Source organism: Marmota monax, unplaced genomic scaffold (assembly GCF_021218885.2).
Source record: "Marmota monax isolate L192 unplaced genomic scaffold, Marmota_monax_Labrador192_F-V1.1 WCK01_AAM20220418_F8-fsc00120, whole genome shotgun sequence".
Lineage (NCBI taxonomy): Eukaryota > Metazoa > Chordata > Mammalia > Rodentia > Sciuridae > Marmota > Marmota monax.
Window position 1 is genome coordinate 4163614 of NW_026694424.1, and position 22529 is coordinate 4186142.

The 22529-nt window shown below is 38.4% G+C and overlaps 2 non-coding genes across 2 annotated transcripts; one reads left to right on the top strand and one right to left on the bottom strand.

The window, feature by feature from the left end:
• Positions 1 to 20285: 20285 nt before the first annotated feature.
• On the bottom strand, positions 20286 to 20360 carry Trnaa-agc (transfer RNA alanine (anticodon AGC)). The gene has a single exon. It is a non-coding gene; the product is annotated as a tRNA-Ala (tRNA).
• Positions 20361 to 21864: 1504 nt separating this feature from the next.
• Positions 21865 to 21939, top strand: Trnaa-agc (transfer RNA alanine (anticodon AGC)). The gene has a single exon. It is a non-coding gene; the product is annotated as a tRNA-Ala (tRNA).
• The last annotated feature ends 590 nt before the right edge of the window (positions 21940 to 22529 follow it).

Here is a 22529-nt window from a genome sequence, read left to right on the forward strand (position 1 = left end):
AACCCAAATCCAAGTGGGAGTAACTACTGACTTTGTCATATCTGACAATGCAGATTTCACACCAAAACCAGACAAAGAATGTTACTTCATACTGGTAAAGGGAAGAATCCAACAAGAAGATAGAGCAATAATAAACATTTATGCCTGGAATGTGGCTGCAACAAATTATACAAAAGACACCACTCAAATTGAAGCCTCAGATAGGCCCCAGTAAAATAATACTGGGTGATTTCAACATACCTGTCTCACCACTAGATGGGTCATCCAGACATAAACTTGGTAAAGACTCTTGAGGTCTGAAAAATACTATAAATCAAAAAGACTTAATAGACATCTACAGAATATTTCATTAAACAACAGCTGGATATACTTTCTTCTCAGTGGCTCATGGCACCTTCTCTAAAAGAGACCATACTTTAGGCAACAAAGCAATTCTTAGCAAATATAAAATAATTGATATAATTCCTTGTATTTTATCAGATCATAGCAGTATGAAATTAGAAATCAACACAACAAAAACCCTACAGAGACTATATAAATACAGGGAGAGTAAACAATACAGTTTTGAATGATGAATGAATGACAGAAGAAATCAAGGGAGAAATCAAAAAATTCTTAGACTGAAATGATATTAGTGCTGTAACGTATCAGAACCTCTGGGACACTATGAAAACAGTTCTAAGAGGAGAGTTGATAGCTATGAATGTCTAGGTAAGAAAATCAGAAAAATCCTAAATAAACAACCTAGTGGTGTATTTCAGGGCCCTAATTTAAAAAAGAAGACCAAACTAATTCCAAAATCAGAAGAATGAGAAATTGTACTCCACCTATGTATGATGTATCAAAGTGCATTCTACTCTCATGGATAACTAATTAGGGCAAATAAGTAAAAAAGATCAGAGCCAAAATCAATGAAATTGAGAATTAAAAATCAACACAAAGGACAATGAAATAAGGAGTTGGTTCTTTTAAAAGACAAACAAAACTGATAAGCCCTAAGCCCAATTAGCCAAAAGAAAAAGAGAGAAAACCCAAATTAATAAAATTAGAGATGAAAAATGAGAAATCACCACAGAATCATCACAGAAATCTAGTGGATCATTAAGGACTATTTTGAAAATTTAGACTCCAATAAATTGGAAAGCCTAGAAGTAATGGATACATTTTTAAACAAATATGATTTGCCAAAACCGAGTCAAGAGGACATAGAAAACCTAAAGAGACCAAGAACTAAAAATGAGACAAAAGAAGCAAAATTAAGAAGCCTTCCAGCAAAGAAAAATCCAGGACCAAATGGATCTCAGTTGAATTCTACCAAACTTTTAAAGAAAAACTAATGCCAATACTCCTCTAATTGCTCCGTGAAATAGAAAGAGATGGAGCACTTCCAAATTCATTCTATGAAGTCAGTATCACAGTCATACAAAATCCAGATAAGGGCACATCCAGGAAAGTACACTATACACCAATACCCCTGATAAACCCAAATGCAAAAATAAATAAAATATTAGCAAATCATGTTCAACAACATATTAAGATGACTATACGCCATGAACAGCTTGGTTTTACTCCAGAGGCAAGGATGGTTTAACATACGCAAATCAATAAATGTAATTCATCTCATAAATAGAATTAAGAACAAAAATTATTTAGTCATCTCAAAAGATGCAGAGAAGGCCTTTAACAAAATTCAACACAAGTTTATAATAAAAAAAAAACACTGAAAAACTAGGGCTAAAATGAACCTACCTCAACATCATAAAGGCTATATATGAAAAACCCAGAGCAAACCTCATAGTAAATGGAAAAAACTGAAATTATTTCCTTTAAAATCTGGGACAACAAAAGGATGTCCATTCTTACCACTCCTGTTTAATATAGTGCTAGAAATTCTAGCCAGATAAATTAGGCAAGAGAAGACAATAAAAGGGAGAAAAAGAGGAAAGGAAGAAGTCAAATTATCACTGTTTGCAGATAATATGATCCTATACCTAGAAGATCCAAAGAATTCCACCAAACCCTGTTAGAGCTAATAAATAAATTTGGCAAAGTAGTAGGTTATAAAATCAACATACAAAAATCAATAGTTTCCCTCTATACCAACAACAGGTCTGCTGAGAAAGAAATCAGGAAAACAATTCCACTCACAATAGCCTCAAAAAAAAATAACTAGGAATAAATCTAACCAAAGAGGAAAAAGACCTCTCCAATGAAAACTACAGAAGGTTGAAGAATGCCGCACAAGATGGAAATGCTTCCCATGTTCAAGGATAAGAAGAATTAATATTGCTAAAATGGCCATACTACCAAAGGCAGTTTATAGATTCAGTACAATCTCCATCAAAATAGTGTCATGTGTAACTAATTTTAAAAAAATACTAATGACATTCTTCATGGAACTAGAAAAAAAAAGCCCTAAAACTTATTTGGTAGAAGAAAAGATCCAGAATAGCCAAAGCAATTCTAAAGCCAAAAGCAAGGCATCCCTTTACCTGACTTCAAATTATACTACAAAGCTATAGTAACAAAAAATGCATTATATAAAAACAGACACAGACCAATGGTACATAATAGAACACAGAGACAAACCAACCAATCTAGAGTCATCTGATCCTTGACAAAGGTGCACAAAACACACATTACAGAAAAGACAACCTTTTAAACCACTGGTTCTTGGAAAACTGGTTGTCCATATGTTGAAGAATGAAGCTAGACCCTTATCTCTCACCCTGCACAAAAGTCAACTCAAAAGACCAAGGAATTATATCCAGAAACCACACAACTCCTAGAAGAAAATGTAGATCAACACTCCTGCACATAGGCACAGGCAAAGACGTTCCCAATAGGACCCCTAAAACTCAGGAAACAATGCCAAGAGTTAATAAATGGGATGGGATATAATTTTAAAACTTCTGTGCAGCAAAGGAAACAATTAGGAATGTGAAGAGAGAACCTACAGAATGGGAGAAAATCTTCGCTAGCTACTCTTCTGACAGAGGATTTGTATCTAGAATATATAAAGAACTCAAATAACCTAATTAATAAATTAATGGGCACGTGAGGTAAATAGACTATTATCAAAAGAAGAATACAAATGGCCAGCAAATATATAAAAAAGGTTTAGCATCACTAGCAATTAAGGAAATTCGAATCAAAATTACACCGAGATTTCATCTCACACCAGTCAGAATGGCAGTCATCAAAAATATCCCTAAAAACAAAAGCTGGAGAGGATGTGGAGGAAAAGGGACACTTTTACACTGTTGGTTTTGATTGTTATTTATGACAACCACTATGGAAATCAGGATGGAAGTTCCTCAAAAGCCTACCATATGACCCAGCTATACTACCCCTTGGTATTTATCCTGGAAAATTAAAGTCTTCATAATACAGTGATATATACATACCCCTGTTTATAAAAGCTCAATTTACAAATCTAAACTGTGAACCAGTCCAAATCTATCAATGAATGAACAAAGAAACTGTGGTGTATATACACAATAGAGTTTTATTTAGTCATAAAGAAAAATGAAATTACCTCATTAGCAGGCAAACAAATGGAACTAGAGACCATTATGTTAAGTAAAATGAGTCAAACTCACAAGGCTAAGGGTCATATGGGTTTTTTTTCTTGTATTCAGAAGCTACAAAGGAAAAGGAAAAGTTAGACAGAGGCAGATCTTATAAAAATCAAAGGGAGACCAATCAAGAAAAGGGACCAAGGGATGGGGGAAATGCTGGGGCATGATATTGACCAAATTATACTGTTACATTGTATATTTTACACATGTACAAATATGTAAATAAATTCCATCAGTATGTACAACTATAATGCACCACTGTAAAAATGTGAGGAAAACAAAGCAACTAGACTTGCTAAAACATTGCTCCCTCTTAAACTTATCTGAAACCTTCTCAGATTCACATCTTGATTTAATAACATAATAAGATTCTTTTTTAAATATGAAGGGCTTCAAGTTTTTGTTCTAATTGTAATACCTACTCATATCATATAAATATAATAATTGTGTGTCCATTATGATTTCATGCCAGTAAAGTTGTTGAAAGAAAAAAAGAATTTTTGGAGGTGAAATTATTAGTATTAGGCTTTAATTTAATCCGTGGATAAATCCACTGATTTTAATCTGTGGATTAACCAGTTGGTGATTGTAGGCAGGTAAGGTATGGCTGGAGGAGGTGGGTCACTGGGGGCATGCCATTGGAGTTTGTGTTTTGTCCCTAGTGTGAAGAGCCTTCTCTCCCCTCTCCTCCCCTCCCCTCCCTCCTCTGTCTGCCTCCTTCCTGCCTTCCTGGTTGCTATGTCCTGAGCTGCTGCCCTCCACCAGGTTGAGCCATGATGTTCCGCCTCATCCGGGACCCAGAGCTATGGAATCAGTTGATCACGGACTTAACCTCTGAAAATCATGAACCAAAAAAAAAAAAGAAAGAAAGAAACCGAAAACCTTTCCTCCTTTACCTTGCTTTGTTGGGTCTTTTGGTCACCATGACAAAAAAGCTCACTAAAACAAACAGGGACACAGATGTAAACAGCCCTGGGATTCAGAGTCCAAAGAACCTGGGTAAAATCTTGATCCTGCACTTCATTAGCTAGAACATAAAAATGAAAAAAAAAAAAAAATTCCATTGTTTGAGGTCTGTTTTGTTTCTGTACCTCGTTTTCTGTAAGAGGAGAATGGCGATGTCTATGTTGAAAGTGCTGTGAACATTAACAATACAGTTCCTGGCCTGTTGTGTGCCCAACACGGCGTCTGTTGTCACAAGACCCACCAATCCATCTGCTGTCCTGATTCCGGTCCATTTACTTTTTCAAGTCCTGTATTTTCAGGTCTTTGTTCTATGTTTATCAAGGTGCCAGCTTATAAGCAGAGAAACTGAACCAAGTGAGAGGTTGGTGAGTGAGAAAAAACACATATTACCTGAGAGGGAGGGGGCATGGTGAAGAAGTGCTTGGCTCTTGTCCGGACTCAATCCCTCTGCATCCCAGATAAACGGCGTCTCCCTTTGAGCCTCGCTTAAAGTACATGAGCATGTTTCATAAACTATAAAAGTAGCATCTGGGGGAGGGGCTGAAAAAATAGCAGCTGAGTGCTCATGGGTGTGAAGAGATTATTAATTATAGTTAATTATTATTTTTATTGTCTTTCCCAATGTTACTTACCTTTTAGCAGGAATCTAGATTTCACAAGTGATAAATCCTTTAGGAAAGGGAGCTTATACCAGTGAAATTTCAGGGCCTGGATTCAGTTACCCCTAGGACATGTGGGGTAAGGGGTCGTCATTTGAAGACCCTCAAACTGACTCTGATAGCAACTCACCCTTGACTTGGGATCCACTGAACATGTGCAAGGGGAGTGCAGAACCGGCTCTGGTAACGTCTTTTGAAGGTCACAGACTTCTTTCCAAATGTTTGGGGTTCAATACAATTCCAGATGTATTTGGCCCTGACCAATTTTATTTTGTTTTTAAACCCATGTGTGTTTTAAAGAAAATTTCATCCATATGTTTTTGATTCATTTACAGTTCAATCATTTAAAAATTGGTTTATTTTGTAGTTATCTAATGTTCAAGAATTTTTTTTTAAATGAGTGTTTAAAAGTACTTTCGGGGGTGGGGGGGAAGCCACTCTAAAGAAAAGGCTAAATAACAGGAAGCTGTGGTTTGCCAAGAGTAAATAAATGTTACACACCCAAAGTTTCCATCTTGAGTTCAACCACCAAACCTGTCAACTGTGTTGTGTCTAAAGAAACTTTAACAAGACAGATTTTCCTCTCCAAAATAAGCAGAAAGTACCACGTGAAAAATAAACTTAAAATAACTAACAAAATATAGTACCCACATCCACAAGCTCAGATACATAAACTGATTTGTATGTAGATAATTGATATGTAACAGGGATCAGGAAGAATGTTTAGGTTCTTCCATTGTTGAGTGATCATGTGTCAGTCATCTAGTTTAAAGGCATCTTGATTTCCTGCTTAAGAACATGAATCAACAAGATCTGCTGTACATATACCAGAGTGTTGAAAATATAGCCAAGGAATATACAAGGTATTACAGCCCTTCGATGAACATGAAGTGACATCTAATTACGTCATAGCTAATGTCCTGTAATAAAAATGCATAATCGTTACCATGGATCAAAGCATTCTGCAAAAATGTCAACATTTGCTAATTTCAATGGAATACTACTAAGGAAAAAAAATAATATAAAAATCTGAATTCAGGTGTTTTACTTCTTTAATATATAATCATCAGTTTAATAATGTTCTGACATTTTTTCACCCTTTATTTTTTTCTTGCTCCAGAGGCAGTTAAGGAAGTGGTTTTAGAATCTTAACATTGCAAGATAGTAGTAAATATCCATTAAATATTTATGGTGTGATAGCCCCTTTAAAACACATTATCTTATTTAATCCTTACTTAATCCTGTTAAATAGATTGCATGATCCTCAATTTATAGGTGAGGAAATGAAAAGAAACTAGTTCAAGGTCACATAAATGGCTAAAACAGCTCAAACAAATGTAGTGTTTGGGCTCCAGATTTCATTATTTCCTTTAATAAAGTTGTTTCCAATTTCCCAAAATGTACAGAAAAAAAATTTCACTAAAATAGTATTTTTTTCCAGAAGAAATCAGAGAAGTAATAAATATAAATAAAACAACTATTTTTAATGCTTTCTAGGCTCAACCTTCACTTGCTTTGAATGAGTGGCTATTTACAATGTATCTTTAAGTATTAAGCTAAACCTTAAGTATTCAGTTGAACACTCCCATGATATAATCAACAAATGAAATCTCATTGTTTCTACAATGTTCGTATTTATAACCTTTCTTTACCTGAGAAAACATAAGCTATTTCATTTTCTTCAGTTTTCGTTGTGCAATCTTGCTGTTCATACTCCATCATAACATTTTTCTAGAGCAGATGAGCTACTGAAGTCTGGTTGTCATATTTGTTCAAAGATTGCAGTGCATTTGTCTCTGCAGCCTACATGCAGTTACAGGCTTCTACAATTCACAATTTGTTAAAAAGAGCCCTGTGTCAATAGCTTTTCTGGCATAATGAACGACCTCACTACCTAACAGCTTAAAGCAACATTTATTTTGTGACCAATTCTGATCAGGGCTGGCTTGGCTGGTCTCTGCTGAGATGCTTCTCTTGTGTATAGTCATCTGGCTCAACAGGTTGGTCTAGGATGGCTTCAATAGGACGTCTGGCAATTGGCATGTGTGGTCCAGAGTGACAGGAGTAAATGGGATGCCATGTCTTTCATCACTGTCAGGCTAGCCCAGGCTGCTTCTTTATATAGTGGTCTTGGTTCCAAGAGAGGAAGCTTGGGACCTGTGCACTCTGAATTCCAATGTATTTTACTGGTCAAAGCAAGTCACCATCATGACTCAGATTCAAGGGTGAGGGAAATAGACATAACCTCTCACAGGAGGAGCTATAAAATGAGTGACCATTTTTACTATTTATCACAATTTTTCTCATTCATCTCCCAATTTTATTGTTAGCCTCCAAACCCCCAGTCTGTTGGTTCAGCTGCCACTCAACCATGCTGGCATCAAAGCTGGCTAGTATAAATGAGAAAGTAGAATGCCCAAGTGAGTCACACATGGTCCAGGCCCTAAAAAAAAATCCAATAATCTTCTGGAGAGATTGAAGATACAGCAGTTTTCCCTCACCTCCCAGAGGGATCAGGCTAACTTGTAATTTCATCCACATAATTCTAAGAAACAACTTGGCAAGGAGGACTCTGAATTTTGTAAGGGTTTGTCATCCACCCCAGTGGGAGGAGGTATGGTAACATTAAAGTCAGGGAAATTTAGAATAAAGCTTCTGACTTGCCAACAGACAAGACATCATCTATGCAGTGAAATCTTTGAATACCAAGGGAAAGAGGCATTCATTCTAAATCCGAAACACCACCCACCCGGCTCCCTCCCCCAACCCTGTGCTAATGGCCGTGATGCTTTTCCCATCACCACTGTCCTACCTGTATCATTTCCTGATGGAGAGCATTCCCTGGTACAGAACCCACCAACACTTCTGCTACACTTGGAGCTGGAGAAATAATGGCAACAATACAACAAATGAGTCTCAGGCTCCACCCACAGCATCCTGCCCCTTCCCAATGTTGTCTGGTATACTGTGATGGTAGAATATGACCGTTCGTGATTTTTGGAAACAGAGAGCCCTCAGCTCCAATCTAATCATCTTTCTCTTAAAACGTGAAATTGAGCAGCGGGAATGGGAAAGACAGAGGTCAGAAAAGGCAGCTCCATGTCACTACAGAAGGCACTCTTGATTTCTCTTGTGTGTGACCTGGAGGCTACTCATGACTCAACCAATGCTTTTCACCCACAAAGCTCTTTACTCTCATGGTGGACACCACTAGTTTCTGCTTTGTGACTCCTTAACTCAGCAGCTACAGTGCCTTTGGGCTAGGGTCTCGGGACTTGCTGTCCACTGTCATAATAAACATCTCCTCCTTGTCTGCCACTTAGAGAGTAAGAAAAAGTCAAAACACCATTCAAGAGACTTCTTTGAAATCTCCCTCTTGAGTTCAGATTCTCAACATTCACCAGCAGGTAAAATAATGGAGGACCTGTATACTACCAGTTGGAGAAGAGTATTTGTTACTGGATCATAGGGTATCTGCTCAGAGTCTCTAACTAGGGATACAAGGCCTTGCTTCTTTCTCTTCCAGATAAACATGTGTCTGTCAGCATCTCATCTTCATCGTCAAAAACTTGCTGCAACCGTGAAGCATCTGAGATTATATCTCGCATGAATCTAAGACAGTAGCCAGCCATAGTTTCACAGGCACTAGTAACAGACATAAGTTTCCTGGGCCAAAGACAAAAATGGTTTATTGCTTGCAGATCAGCACACAGTGTAAGCTGTTTGTATCGGTTTCCTTTAACCCCCAGGTCCTACTAGGGCATTGGAGGTGAATAATTCACACACAGTGAGTGCATTGCAGCTGAGGTCTCCAAGCTTAGGAAATCTAAATATTTTACAATGGGCTAGAAGCAATCCTGCCTGCCTTTGCCATAGAGTGTGATATTTAGCTTTTTATTTTATTTTACTGGACAATGTTGGGAAAATTCTCTCTCTTTCTACATACGTTAGAGACAGCCTTTCTCTGGACTAAGACAAAGACTTTCTCTGGAGTATCTTTTCAAAGATGCTCCAAACCACATCCCTTTTTTCCACCAAAATAGTGATAGAAAAACTTTCTCTGAAACCTAAGGTTATTACAGGACTTTCTCTCATTCTGTATCACTCTCACATTTTGTAGCTTTTTGGATTCCTCAATAAACAGGCTAAGGGGCACATACCCAAATGAAGTACACACTACCTTTCAAATCCAAAAAGGCCCACCACATGCTGAGCTTCTTTCTTATTAGAGGAGCCAGATGCAGCAACCCGTCATCCACCTGGGAAAAGTTAGCTTGACATTCCACAGACTGCTGGATTCCCAGAAATCTTCCTGAGGTAGCAGACTCTCGGATTTGTATGGAAGTTTTCCCCACCCTCTGGCCATCACGTATCTTACCAAGAGTTGGGTTACTTCCTGCTCTTTAGGTCGAGTCAGCATGGAGCTTACATGGGTCAGCGTGAAGTCCTGTGGAATGAATGGAGAGGTGACCAGGCTCCCTGTGGCTAGAATATGACATAGGCCTGAGAGGTTTATGTAGTTGGAGCTTGGTCAGTGTAATCGTGCTGCTGTGTGGGGTGAAAACACTCTTGTGCAAAAATTCCTTTCCCCTCTCTCTGTCTTTAATAACTCAGGCAACATAACTCAAACCTACTTAAACCTACTCTCTCCTTACCCATATCTGAATAGGCAAATATTGATGCAAAGCGACAAAAATCAAGTTTACTGAACGTACTTCAATTTTATGATCACAATTCTCAAATGGGGATCACTTTCAATTTCTTCTGTTCATCATACCCACATCTCAGCAGCACTGGGCATTGTTGATGAAAAAAAGGGGGGCATCCTTACAAGGTAGAAAGCTTCTGTATTTCTTACTCAGGTAGTCTATCGAGTTCCAAACTGCTTAGCAAGTTTTCTTTTCCTGACACTGGTATTGCCCAAATACTAGGCAATGTGTCTTGAAAGCACTTCAAGTGGGCCCTGAAGCTGAGTCTGGTTTCTTTCTTATTTATGTGAAGTTTCTGACTGCTTGCTTATTTTATCCCAACATATGGACTATATTACATCTTCCCTTAAATATGTGATTTAAATAACCTTTCCTGCCCAGCACTTTGTCAAGATTTGGCCACCTGTAGGAACCTAAAGAGATTACATGCTAAAAATACTAAGCTCCATGCCAATCTCAACTTCTGCTCTTAGGCCTGAGGCTGGGTAGCTCCACAACTCGACATTTTAACAGACATTTAATAACTATTTGAAAGGTACTGTGTAAGTTACTCCGAGGAACGCAGACCTGAATTTCTTCCTACATCATCCAGGGTTCACCATCTGGTGAAAATATACATGTTTGACACAACCTGAGGCTGCCAGTGGCACATGCTATGGTAGAAACATGACTTCAGTTCAGAAATTTGGATGAAGCCATCAAAGACTCATAGCAGGTCACATGTGATGAAGGGGCCACAAGAGCTGCAGGGCATGTTCAAGGATGGAAGAACTTCCTACATCTCTGACGTGAAGGTTTATGCGTGTGTTTAAGACTGGGGTGCAAGGCTGGCAAAGAAGCTAGAGAATAGTAACAACCCCTTGTGAACTTCAGCATTTCATTGTGGCCCCTATTCTGATTGTAACCGCAACTCATTCAACCTCTGTAGAGGGCAGTTTAAAGTAGAAAACATCTGGCAACAGAAAATGTCCCTTACATGTGCACCTAGCCCAATGCCCAGCACCCATGATTCTTTTTGTGATAACGGTTCCCAGTTTAATGCAGAGCAAGTGTTCTTTACTTAACTTGGGTGCAGGGGAAAGCAGGTGGCTTCTGTGATTCTAATCAAAACAATGTGTTCTCCTAACTAAAATTATTGGTTCTGTAATGGGTACATTGGGGATTCCTAGAAGGGAAAAAGAATATTCTTATTAGAATTGAACTTGGAAGCTAGCATTGACTGGCACAGAGTATGTGCTCAATGAATGTGTGTTTAAAGCACAATTTGCCACTCAAGAAAAGAAGGCTGAGAATACAATTAACACTATCAGGGAGAAAGAGAAATGGGGACCTGATGAAGCTGTTTGAGCCCTGAATCAAGCCTTACTTAAAATTTTTGTAAACTAAAGATTCATCATTTATAAAGTAGAAAATCCTAAAAATGCAAGAAAGGGTCTCTAGTTCAGAGACCTAGCTTCAAATAAGGGTCCACTTGTAACAGTCAGCTACTGTCAGGATAACGCTGAATACTAAACTATTCCCAAATTCAATGTCTTCAAACAGTAATCGTTTATGCCTGTTTATATTTGTATGAGTTTGCTGGAGGACAGCTGAAATGGGTCAGAATCAGCAGTGCAACTGTGTGTTTGTTCAGACTGCTCACTTCAGATTGGATTGAGGTCAGCTCCATGCTTTTTTGTTCTGGTCCCTCTACCCAGGCAGCAGCTCCACAGGGGAAATCCTCAGGGTGATGTTGCAAATGGAAGGGAACAAGCCCCAACACACGAGTACAGCACAAGCCTCTGCTGGTGCCACAGCCGCTAGCTCCCTTTCAGCAAAAACAAGATGCTGGGCTGAGCCCAAAATCACCATTCAGACACTCACTTAATATTTAGTTATGTGACATCAAAGCAAAACTCACCTGACCAAGTCCAATACCAGCAGAAAAATCAATGGTTGGTACTCTCCATAGAATGTGAGGAGGAGAATTTTTTTAAAATAAAAATGTATTCTGATACAATATTCTCACTAAGCCTATAGGGATTTGTCAAGAACTAGACAATATCTCAGAAAACAAAGAGTTCTTCCAGGGGCCACCATGAGTTAAGTCCCTGTTGATTACTACTGCCTTGAACACCAAGGGATCATTCCCTAATGTGCAAATTAATGTGAAAGTGACAGAAGGCTATACAACCAAGTGACAAGGTCTACTAGGAAGATGGAAGTACTGAGCTACAATTTTCTAGGAGAAAACTTGTACGTTGAAAAGAAAGAGGCCATGGATCTCAATTTGTATGAATACTACATTTAAGCAGAGGTAGAGAAGCATCCAATCAAGAAGAAAGAGGAGCCGTAATTAGAGGGCCAAGAGACCCAAGGGAAGGAGCTATTGGGAGAAAAAGATGACTTTGAAATATTTGAAGTAGCTGTTGAAGATTAAAGTATAACAGACTTTGAAAAGCTCAGAAAAAAATAAGAACTCAGAAAATGACATCCTTCGTATCTGAAATGTAGGTTATTAGTGTTATTAGCGTCCTTTAAGGGAACAGCTATGTAGCAAATTGGGGTCAAAAACCAAATTATAAAGCACATGAGGGAAAACTGGTGTCAAGGAAGTGAATAGTTATTGGTAATATTTTAGACCATTTTCTCCTAGACATTTTCTTCTGTCTTCTCATACAAAAGCTCTGTATTTTGATTTAAAATTATATCATAAAATTTTTTCTGTCATTAGAAATTATTTTAAAATACTATTATTTTTCAAATAGGGACTATCTTTATATTTGTGACATGAAACTCATAATTTAAGCATTTTCTTATGGAAAGACAATTAAATTTCCTTTGCCCCACTAATGTACAATCATATATGCCTTGTTAAAAAATAGCTCATATTTCTGTCATTTCTTTACAAAAGATTCCTGGAAAATTAATTATTTGACTAGCATTTAGAAATTTGTTGAAGACTCAATACAACATAAAGTTCCTGAACCCACTTTAACTTTCACCAAGTAAAAATTCTCCAAGTGCTCTTCATTAGTATTAAGCATTTTAAATTTAAAATGTACTTTATTTAATATGAAAAAATCAAATTTTTGTAACTTGTTCTGTTATATTCTTTTGTAATCTTTATCTAAATTTTAATTATATAGTGGTTTTAAAATTTTTTTCTTTGTTAATTATGGTTTTTACCCATTTTGCATTGAGAAATTTCATTTAACAATTTACAAGGTAGATCATATAAATATTAAAGATATTCCCGCCCCCGTCATATTTATTTCCTACAAACCTCTGACTAAGTACATGAATCAGCTATTGCTATAGCAATACTGCATAACAAACAGCTCCAAAGCTCAGTGGTTTAACTACTTCTGACATATAAGACTGCTAGTTAGCTGTAGCACTCTTCCTTTCACTTCTGCTAGCAATTCATGTAGTACATAAAACCATATGGTAAATTCAAGGTCAATGGGGCAAAGAAATGCTTTGTCTGCTTCAGTAGAAAGTACTCTTAAATCACATGACAGAGAATGGTCTATCAGAGATTGTATTTGCTTTGGGGGTTATGGTTAAATGCTAACATTTTAGTGAGGGCCAAAATACTATCTTGTGAATTCATTCATCACATTTATTGATTTTTAAATAAAATTCTTTGCAATATTCTAAAAATTGTAAGTTCAATTTCTCTTTAAGATAATATTTAGTAGGTAGAAGATCCACAAAAAGATTTCTAAGTAGGTGAATATTTTAATCAATTTCCAGTATCATTGTAGTATAGTCAGAATATATGGTGTGCATAATTTGTGCTTTGTGGAATTGCTTCCTGTTACAATTTCATTTGTGAAGTGTTACATGAGAATTTTTTATAACTGCAGTATGTATATTTAAAGAAAATGAGTAATTTAAGCAGGATAAAAAGAATCTATGATTAACTCTTTCTATAAATAGCATCATTCAAATCCCATGTTCTTATTTATTTTCATTCCCTTTAATGTCTCAGAAAACTTTGATGTTCACAGGATTATCTTTATTTTAAAGCGTGTTTCTATGGAAATCTCAGAAAATGTGGTAAGAGCTAGGTTGCCCCACTGCCATGAACTGGAATTCAGGTTGCTTTTTAAGGCAAGTTTTGTTTCCCACGTAGTCCATGTCATTTGTCTCTGAATGTAGGAAAAGTGTTGGTCTTTGAAAACTCATTTTGGAGTTGGCAATTGCCAGGTAATATCTACCCCATTTCTATTCATGATCCTAATGGTTTTTAAAATAATGTATATTGCATTTAGAAAGAAGATAGTATGGGTTTGTCTTCTAGCTTCAGAATGGTTTTGTCCAGAGACCAAGTGAATTTTTGAGACATTTTAGCTCAGGTTAAACAAATCACTATTTTGTAAACTAGAATTTTTGCCCAAGGGGTATTTACTTAAAAATATGTATATTTTTTTACTTGCCATTAGAGCAAATGAAGCTACACCGATGAGAAAATTAACCCTTTGTGCTAATCAGCTTTGCATAACTGGGCAAAATACCTGAAAGAAATCAACTTTTTGGAGGAAAGATTTATTTTGGTTCATGGTTTCAGAGGGTTCAGTCCAGGGTCACTTGTTCTAGTTGCTTTTAGGACAGTAGCAAGAGAATACTCCATGAAGTACTTCAGAAGCATGTGGGGACACTGCTGCATTAGGAACCCAACCTTCAGCACATGAGCTTCTGGAGGATATCTATGGTCCAATCCAAACACACTTACATACTTACTCTTTTTTTTTTCAGATAATTGTTTAGTGCATTATTTAATGTTATTTGGGGAAGCAGGGACCTGTCTACTTTGTCTTCTGGCAGTATGCCAACACTCTGGACAGAACAAAATCCAAAGGTCCAATTGGCATCTGAAGCCTGCAATCCCACACGTACCCCTTTGTTATGGTTTGGATCTGGGCTGTCTCCCTAAAAGCTTGTGTGTACAAAGCATGGTCAACAATGCAACAAGGTTCAGAAGCAGGGATTTTAGGCAATGATTCAATCATAAGGACCTGACTTCATTGGCAGGTCAATACATTTGATAGCTGAATGGACTAAGAGAAGTGGGACCCAGTTGGAAGAAGTGGATTACTGGGGCTGTGTTCTTAGAGACTACATCTATACTTGGCCATTCCCATCTCCATGCTTAATCCAGGCTGCCATGAGATGAGCATCTCTCCTCCCCGACACTCCTCCACCAGGCACTGCCTTACCTCAGAACCAAAGGAATGGAGCCAGCTGCCCATGGACTGAGCCCTCTTAAACCATGAGCCAAAAGAAACCGTTCCTCTACTGTATTGATCTTGTCAGTATTTTTGTCAGAGCAATGCAAAGCTAACACATCTTTCTCTCAATCTTTGTTCTTTATATATACTTCTTATTTGGTTTTGGGAGGCAAGGGGGACATTGTAATTTTGCAAATTCTACAAATCCTTAAAAAGCACCTACAGAGTACCAGACACTGTACTAGCCACTGGGGACATATGAGTGAAGAAGGAAGACAAAGTCTCTTCCCCACATGTAATTTTCATTTCATACAAAGTTAACATTAAATCAAGGAAACACTTTAATAGTGTTGTCATATGAAATAGCCACTAAAGGAGTGATGTTTATGTTGACATAGCTGTTATTGTTTAGATATGAAGTGTCTCCCCAAAGCTCATGTGTGAGACAATGCAAGAATGTTCAGAGGTGAAATGATGAGGTTATAAGAACTGTAACCGAATTGTTGGATTAATCCACAAATATGGATTAACTGAGTATTAACAGTAGGTAAGTAGAGTGTGGACGGAGGAGGTAGGTCACAGAGGAGATGAGGGGGTTGGGGTGTCTATTTTGTCCCTGGTGAGTGGAGCGCTCTCTCTCTCTCTCTCTCTCTCTCTCTCTCTCTCTCTCTCTCTGCTTTCTGACTGTCATATCCTGAGCTGATATCCTCTGCCACATCCTTCCACCATGATGTTCTGCCTCATGTTGGGCCCAGAGCTGTGGACTCTCCCTATCATGAACTGAACCTCTGAAATACTGAGCCAAAATAAGCTTTTCCTTCATGAATTGTTATTGGAAAGTCTTAGTCACAGCAATGCAAATCTTACAAAAGCATCAATTGTGCAGGAAGTAATCAGTGCCTCTGAAATGTTTCATTTCCGTAAGAAATTACACTACTTAAATGGTGGGTTTTATAGCTACCACCAATGCCAGGTAGCACTTGAATCCAGATATACCCTTAGTGAGTTTTATGATTGTTAGAGAAACTGCAAGTTCTTAAAGGGAACAGGGTAGAAGAAATGAATGATGCTGGGTACAGTGGCCCATGCCTGTAATACCACGGACTCCAGAGGCTGAGCAGGAGGATCACAAGTTCAAAGCCAGCCTCAGCAACTTAGCAAGGCTCTAAGCAACTTAGTGAGACCCTGTCTCTAAATTTAAAATATATGAACAAAGGGTTGGGGATGTGGCTCAGCAGCTAAGTGCCCCTGGGTTCAATCACCAGTACCAGAAAGCAAGCAAGAAGGAAAGGAAGGAAGGAAGGAAGGAAGGAAGGAAGGAAGCAAGCAATAATAATATATTGGCAAGTATTTGGACAAAATGGGATTATTTAAGGTGCTGAAAAAGTCCCCTTTCACATCACTTATCACAGATTTTGATTTTGGAAACTCTATTGGGCCATGGAGATGGATGACTATAAGCTCTCCTCCAAGTCTGAAGTTCTGTAGTTCTTTTGGATGAACAGAAATGGTACCTAGGCCAGAGGAAGCAATGAGAAATAGCCCTCAACCTTTTTATAGTTTACATTGTACAATGTGGATTGCATGGCTTTTAATGTAAAACAGCCCATTTATTTCCATTTAGTATCTTTCATACAAGTGGATCATTTGAAATTTCCAATAATCCGATAGAATCCACATAATGATCCACATATGACTGATGAAAACTCAAGGTTCAGAGGAACAAATGGTTTATTCAAAATCTCAGGTTGGGAGTAGCATAATCAGACTTGTACCCAGGTTCTTTGAGTCTATATGAGCTGCTCTTCCTACAATGTATCCTTCTGAGATGAGCTATATAACTCGTGTTTGATACAAATGGTAAAACAAACAAATAAGGCAATAAAACCAATGGGATTACCTTTGTTTGTTGCCTGACACAGGAAAGAAACTCAAACATTTTGAAGAGATCCACATTTCCTTAGAAACTAAAGAAAAGATGGATTCCTTTTTAAGAGATAATGAAGGATATATTAAATAGTAACTTTAAATATTTGGAAACTATGTGGAAACACAAAAATCAAATATTATGCTTTTTATGCAATATTTCAAAATATTTTTATTTGTTCTTTTTAGTTGTACATGCCAGTAGAATGTATTTTGACATATCATACATACACAGATGCAACTTTCCATTTTTGTGGTCCTACATGATGTGGAGTTATACTAGTCATAAATTCATATATGAACATAGGAAAGTTATATCTGATTCATTCTACTGTCTTTCCCATTCCCATCCTCTTTCTTCCCCGCCCCCATCAACTGCTGTTCAATCCAGTGAACCTCTACTCCTCCCTGCACCCCGCCTATTGTGAGTCAGCATTCCCATATCAGAGAGAACTTTTGACATTTAGGTTTGGGGGATTGGCTTATTTCACTTAGCATGCTATTCTTCAACTCCATCTATTTACCAGCAAATGCCATCATTTCATTCTTCTTTATGACTGACTAATGTCCCATTGTGTATAAGTACCACATTTTCCTTATCCATTCTTCTGTTGAAGGACACCTAAGTTGGTTCCACAGCTTAGCTATTGCGAATTAAGCTGCTACAAACATTGAAGGGGCAACTTCACTATGGTATGTTGATTTTAAGTCTTTTGGGTACAGACCAAGGAGTGGGATAACTGGGTCAAATTGTGGTTTCATTCTAAGTTCCTTGAGAAATCTCCATACTGCTTTCCAGAGTGTTTACACCAATTTGCCGTCCCACCAGCAATGTAAAACTGTGTTTTTTGTCCCACATCCTCACTGACATTTATTGTTACTCATGTTCTTGAAAACTGCCATTCTGATTGGAGTGAGATAAAATCTCAGAGTAGTTTTAATTTGCATTTCTCTAATTGCTAGTGATATTGAACTTTTTTTAAATATATATATCTGTTGACCATATTTCTTCTTCTGTAAAATATCTGTTCGTTCACTTCTTTTGCCCATTTATTTATTGGGTTATTTATTTATTTATTGGTGTTAAGTTTTTTTGAATTTTTTATATATTTTGGAGATTAATGCTCTATCTGAGGTGCAGGTGAGAAATATTTTATCCCATTCCACAGGCTCTCTCTTTATGTTCTTGATCATTTCCTTTGCCATGAAGAAGATTTTTAGTTTAATACCATCCCATTTATTGATTCTTGAGCTTTAGGATTCTTGTTTAGTAATTCAGTTCCTAAGCTGACATGATGGAGATTTGGGCATGCTTTTTCTTCTAGTAGACACAGAGTCTCTAGTCTAACACCCAGGTCCTTGATTCACTTTGAGTTGAGTTTTGTTATGCAGTGTTTTTTCAGGAAACTAAGACAGTATGGTCCACCCATAACTTTAATACAGAGATGTTGCTTTGGCAGCCTAAAAAATAACAGCCTCAAACATCAGACTTATTATGTGAGCAGCCTGAAGGACTTGATCAGTCATACTACGGATGGATTTTCCAGCGTGTGATTATAGCACAGTGTGGTCACAGTGAGAATGTTCTATGCTTTAGACATCAGAGGTTAGAGTAGGGGTGTTAGAGTTCTGAAATTACATGTGCTAGGGTAGTGTTTTCACGACCTATAAGTCTACCCAACTGACATGAGCAAGGGTATTAGCGCCTGGTGTATTTATAACCCAGCTGAAATGTAACATCTCAAGGTAGAGCTCCAGTAGGTCATAGTGGCTCCTGACAAAACTATTTCTCCTTTGATATGAGAAATCTAGGGCCTAACATAAAAACTGATAGTAAAATTGCTAGTTTCTTTCACAGGAAGAGAAGGAAATTTTAACTATTCTATGTCCTTGCAGAGATACCACAGATAATATAATCCTTTAAAAAGGTACATTAATTTTGGCAATATCAACATTTCCATTTGAAATCAAGTGTCTATATAGGGCAATCTTACCCCTACGCTGAAATGTTTTCTAAACACAAAGTGTGATTACATTGATTTGACATTTTCTCAGCGATATGTTTAACATATATACAAGCGAAAGGATTTTTTAAAGTCAATTCACATAAGTTATATTACTAATAACATCTTCCCAACATTTAGCATGTCTGCAGAGTCTCAATTCCAATACACTTTGTCAACTGAAATAATAAATAAAGCTTACCCCACTGTAACAATTCTATGCTAACTAAACATTTTGGCTCTTCTTTGTTTATGCTGTATTAAATTTACTGTCTTACACTTGAGCATTTTTCCTAGTCTAATGGTCCAACTTCAGCTGTAGAACCAATTTGGATCATTTTACTGTTTCTTTATCCTCAAGCTCCCAGCTTCTTCCTGAATTAAAGTTACATTCTTTAAAATTTTCAGAAACATATGTCACTCCCAGATCTCTCTACACAAAGGTGAGCCGGGCTCCGCCTAGTTCTTGGTTTACCCAGAATCATGAGAAGAGTCGGAGACTCAACAGCGCCATCTAGCCATCTATGGGGATTTACCAGCATGGTACCTGGTAATTTTCTGATTCCTGGGTAGGACATTATCAGTGATAGCTAATTGAGAATAAGAGTACAAATGTTTGAGATTCAAGTTAGATAAAAGACAGATATAAACTTGATATGTGAATATTAAATAATTCATAAGTAAGTTTTATGATATCTTTAAAAAAACAGGCAGTGAGAGGAGGCAAGAATTCTTGCTTCTGATTATGAAGAAAAAAAGCGTTATCAGATTTACCCTCCTGTTGAGAGCCACAGCCAAAGGGGCCCCAGCAAACTTCCAGCTGCCAGCAAACTTCCAGCTGCTGGCTGATGATTGGCTCACAGCGGCCCCAGCAACATCTAGCTGATTGGCTCCTTGGCCCCAGCAACATCTAGCTGATTGGCTCCTCTGCGGTGATGCTCATTGGGCTGTTTCCCTGCCCTTTCAGACCACGGAGCTGCTCATTGGGGGACTTTTTTGACTCCGCCCACGTGACCCAGCCAATCGGCCTCAAGAGCAGGAGGATTGTGGGAGGTGGAGAGAAGCTTGAGTGGGAGAGAGAGGCTTGTGGAAAGCCGGTGGTGGCAGTTGAGGCTCTGAGGGTTTTTCCTGAGAGGCTGTTTTGTTTGGCGTGTGTGGTTCTAAAAATAAAGTTAGTTTCTTTTGACAAGTGGCTCCTGATTGTGCCCAGCCAGACTGCGGCATTTGGTGGCCCGTACGGGGATTGAACCCGGGGCCTCGTGCATGCTAAGCACGCACTCTACCACTGAGCTACACCCCCGCTCCTGTTGTAACTTTCCCCCTGATGGCTTTTTCTGTTTTACACTTTCTTTCTCTGTCTGACTAGCTTGAGAGGCCTTCTCTTTTACTTGAATCTTTTCCTCTGTCTGACTAACTTGAGAGACCTTCTCTTTTACTTGAATCATTATGTCTTCTCCTTCCTCTACCATTGTCTGAACTGAAGGCTTTGGACTAAGCAAACAAGATACGAATGTCCACAATGGCAATGTGCCAACTGGCAGAGTCCCTGGGCTTTTCTTTTCTATTCTTTTTAAATCTTCACCATGATGGTTCCATTGTGATATATTTAACAACTCCTCCTTAAAAAGCCATGGGCTACATTTTTGTATTGTATCAACGTATGCCCTGACTGCTCTTGATTTTACTGGGATGCCTCCTTCCTCTAACAATTTACTTAACACTCTTTCAGTTTGTTTTTTACTAATTTCTGATCCCATATTTCTACTATAATACAACCCAACAAGATGACGCCAAACAAAACCGAGACAGAATGAAATAAAAAGGGAACAACAAAAAGTCATTATAGCCTTTCTATCCTCCTGACATGGGCATCCGTCCTTTCTCCCTATCTGTTCCTCAGACGTAAATAGTTTTTCGTCAGATGTGAGCGGTTTTTCTTCCGTCTCACTCATCTTCAGGGACAGGCAACTTAAAACAAAAGTGAAGCAAAATAAAAGAGGAATCTTAAAATGGCTACCCATCCTCTCGCCCTGCCCTCAGGGGCGAGCAGTTTCACTTACCCTCAGTCGCTCCCCGTGCGAGGATGGTTAGCCATTTTAAGATTCCTCTTTTATTTTGCTTCACTTTTGTTTTAAGTTGCCTGTCCCTGGAGATGAGTGAGACGGAAGAAAAACCGCTCACATCTGACGAAAAACTATTTACGTCTGAGGAACAGATAGGGAGAAAGGACGGATGCACATGTCAGGAGGATAGAAAGGCTATAATGACTTTTTGTTGTTCCCTTTTTATTTCATTCTGTCTCGGTTTTGTTTGGCGTCATCTTGTTGGGTTGTATTATAGTAGAAATATGGGATCAGAAATTAGTAAAAAACAAACTGAAAGAGTGTTAAGTAAATTGTTAGAGGAAGGAGGCATCCCAGTAAAATCAAGAGCAGTCAGGGCATACGTTGATACAATACAAAAATGTAGCCCATGGCTTTTTAAGGAGGAGTTGTTAAATATATCACAATGGAACCATCATGGTGAAGATTTAAAAAGAATAGAAAAGAAAAGCCCAGGGACTCTGCCAGTTGGCACATTGCCATTGTGGACATTCGTATCTTGTTTGCTTAGTCCAAAGCCTTCAGTTCAGACAATGGTAGAGGAAGGAGAAGACATAATGATTCAAGTAAAAGAGAAGGTCTCTCAAGTTAGTCAGACAGAGGAAAAGATTCAAGTAAAAGAGAAGGCCTCTCAAGCTAGTCAGACAGAGAAAGAAAGTGTAAAACAGAAAAAGCCATCAGGGGGAAAGTTACAACAGGAGCGGGGGTGTAGCTCAGTGGTAGAGTGCGTGCTTAGCATGCACGAGGCCCCGGGTTCAATCCCCGTACGGGCCACCAAATGCCGCAGTCTGGCTGGGCACAATCAGGAGCCACTTGTCAAAAGAAACTAACTTTATTTTTAGAACCACACACGCCAAACAAAACAGCCTCTCAGGAAAAACCCTCAGAGCCTCAACTGCCACCACCGGCTTTCCACAAGCCTCTCTCTCCCACTCAAGCTTCTCTCCACCTCCCACAATCCTCCTGCTCTTGAGGCCGATTGGCTGGGTCACGTGGGCGGAGTCAAAAAAGTCCCCCAATGAGCAGCTCCGTGGTCTGAAAGGGCAGGGAAACAGCCCAATGAGCATCACCGCAGAGGAGCCAATCAGCTAGATGTTGCTGGGGCCAAGGAGCCAATCAGCTAGATGTTGCTGGGGCCGCTGTGAGCCAATCATCAGCCAGCACCCTCCCACATAAGCAACTATAACACTGATCAAAATATATTTAAAACTATTTTCTGACATTGGAAAACTGAAATCGAAGTACAGTGATACTTGAGAAACGAGATGTATGCCCAGCGAATCCTCCATTTGCTTCAGAGTTCTGGCTGCAGGACCTTTCACACCATGTTACAGGAAAGATGGGCACATGCAAAGAAAAAAAAGATG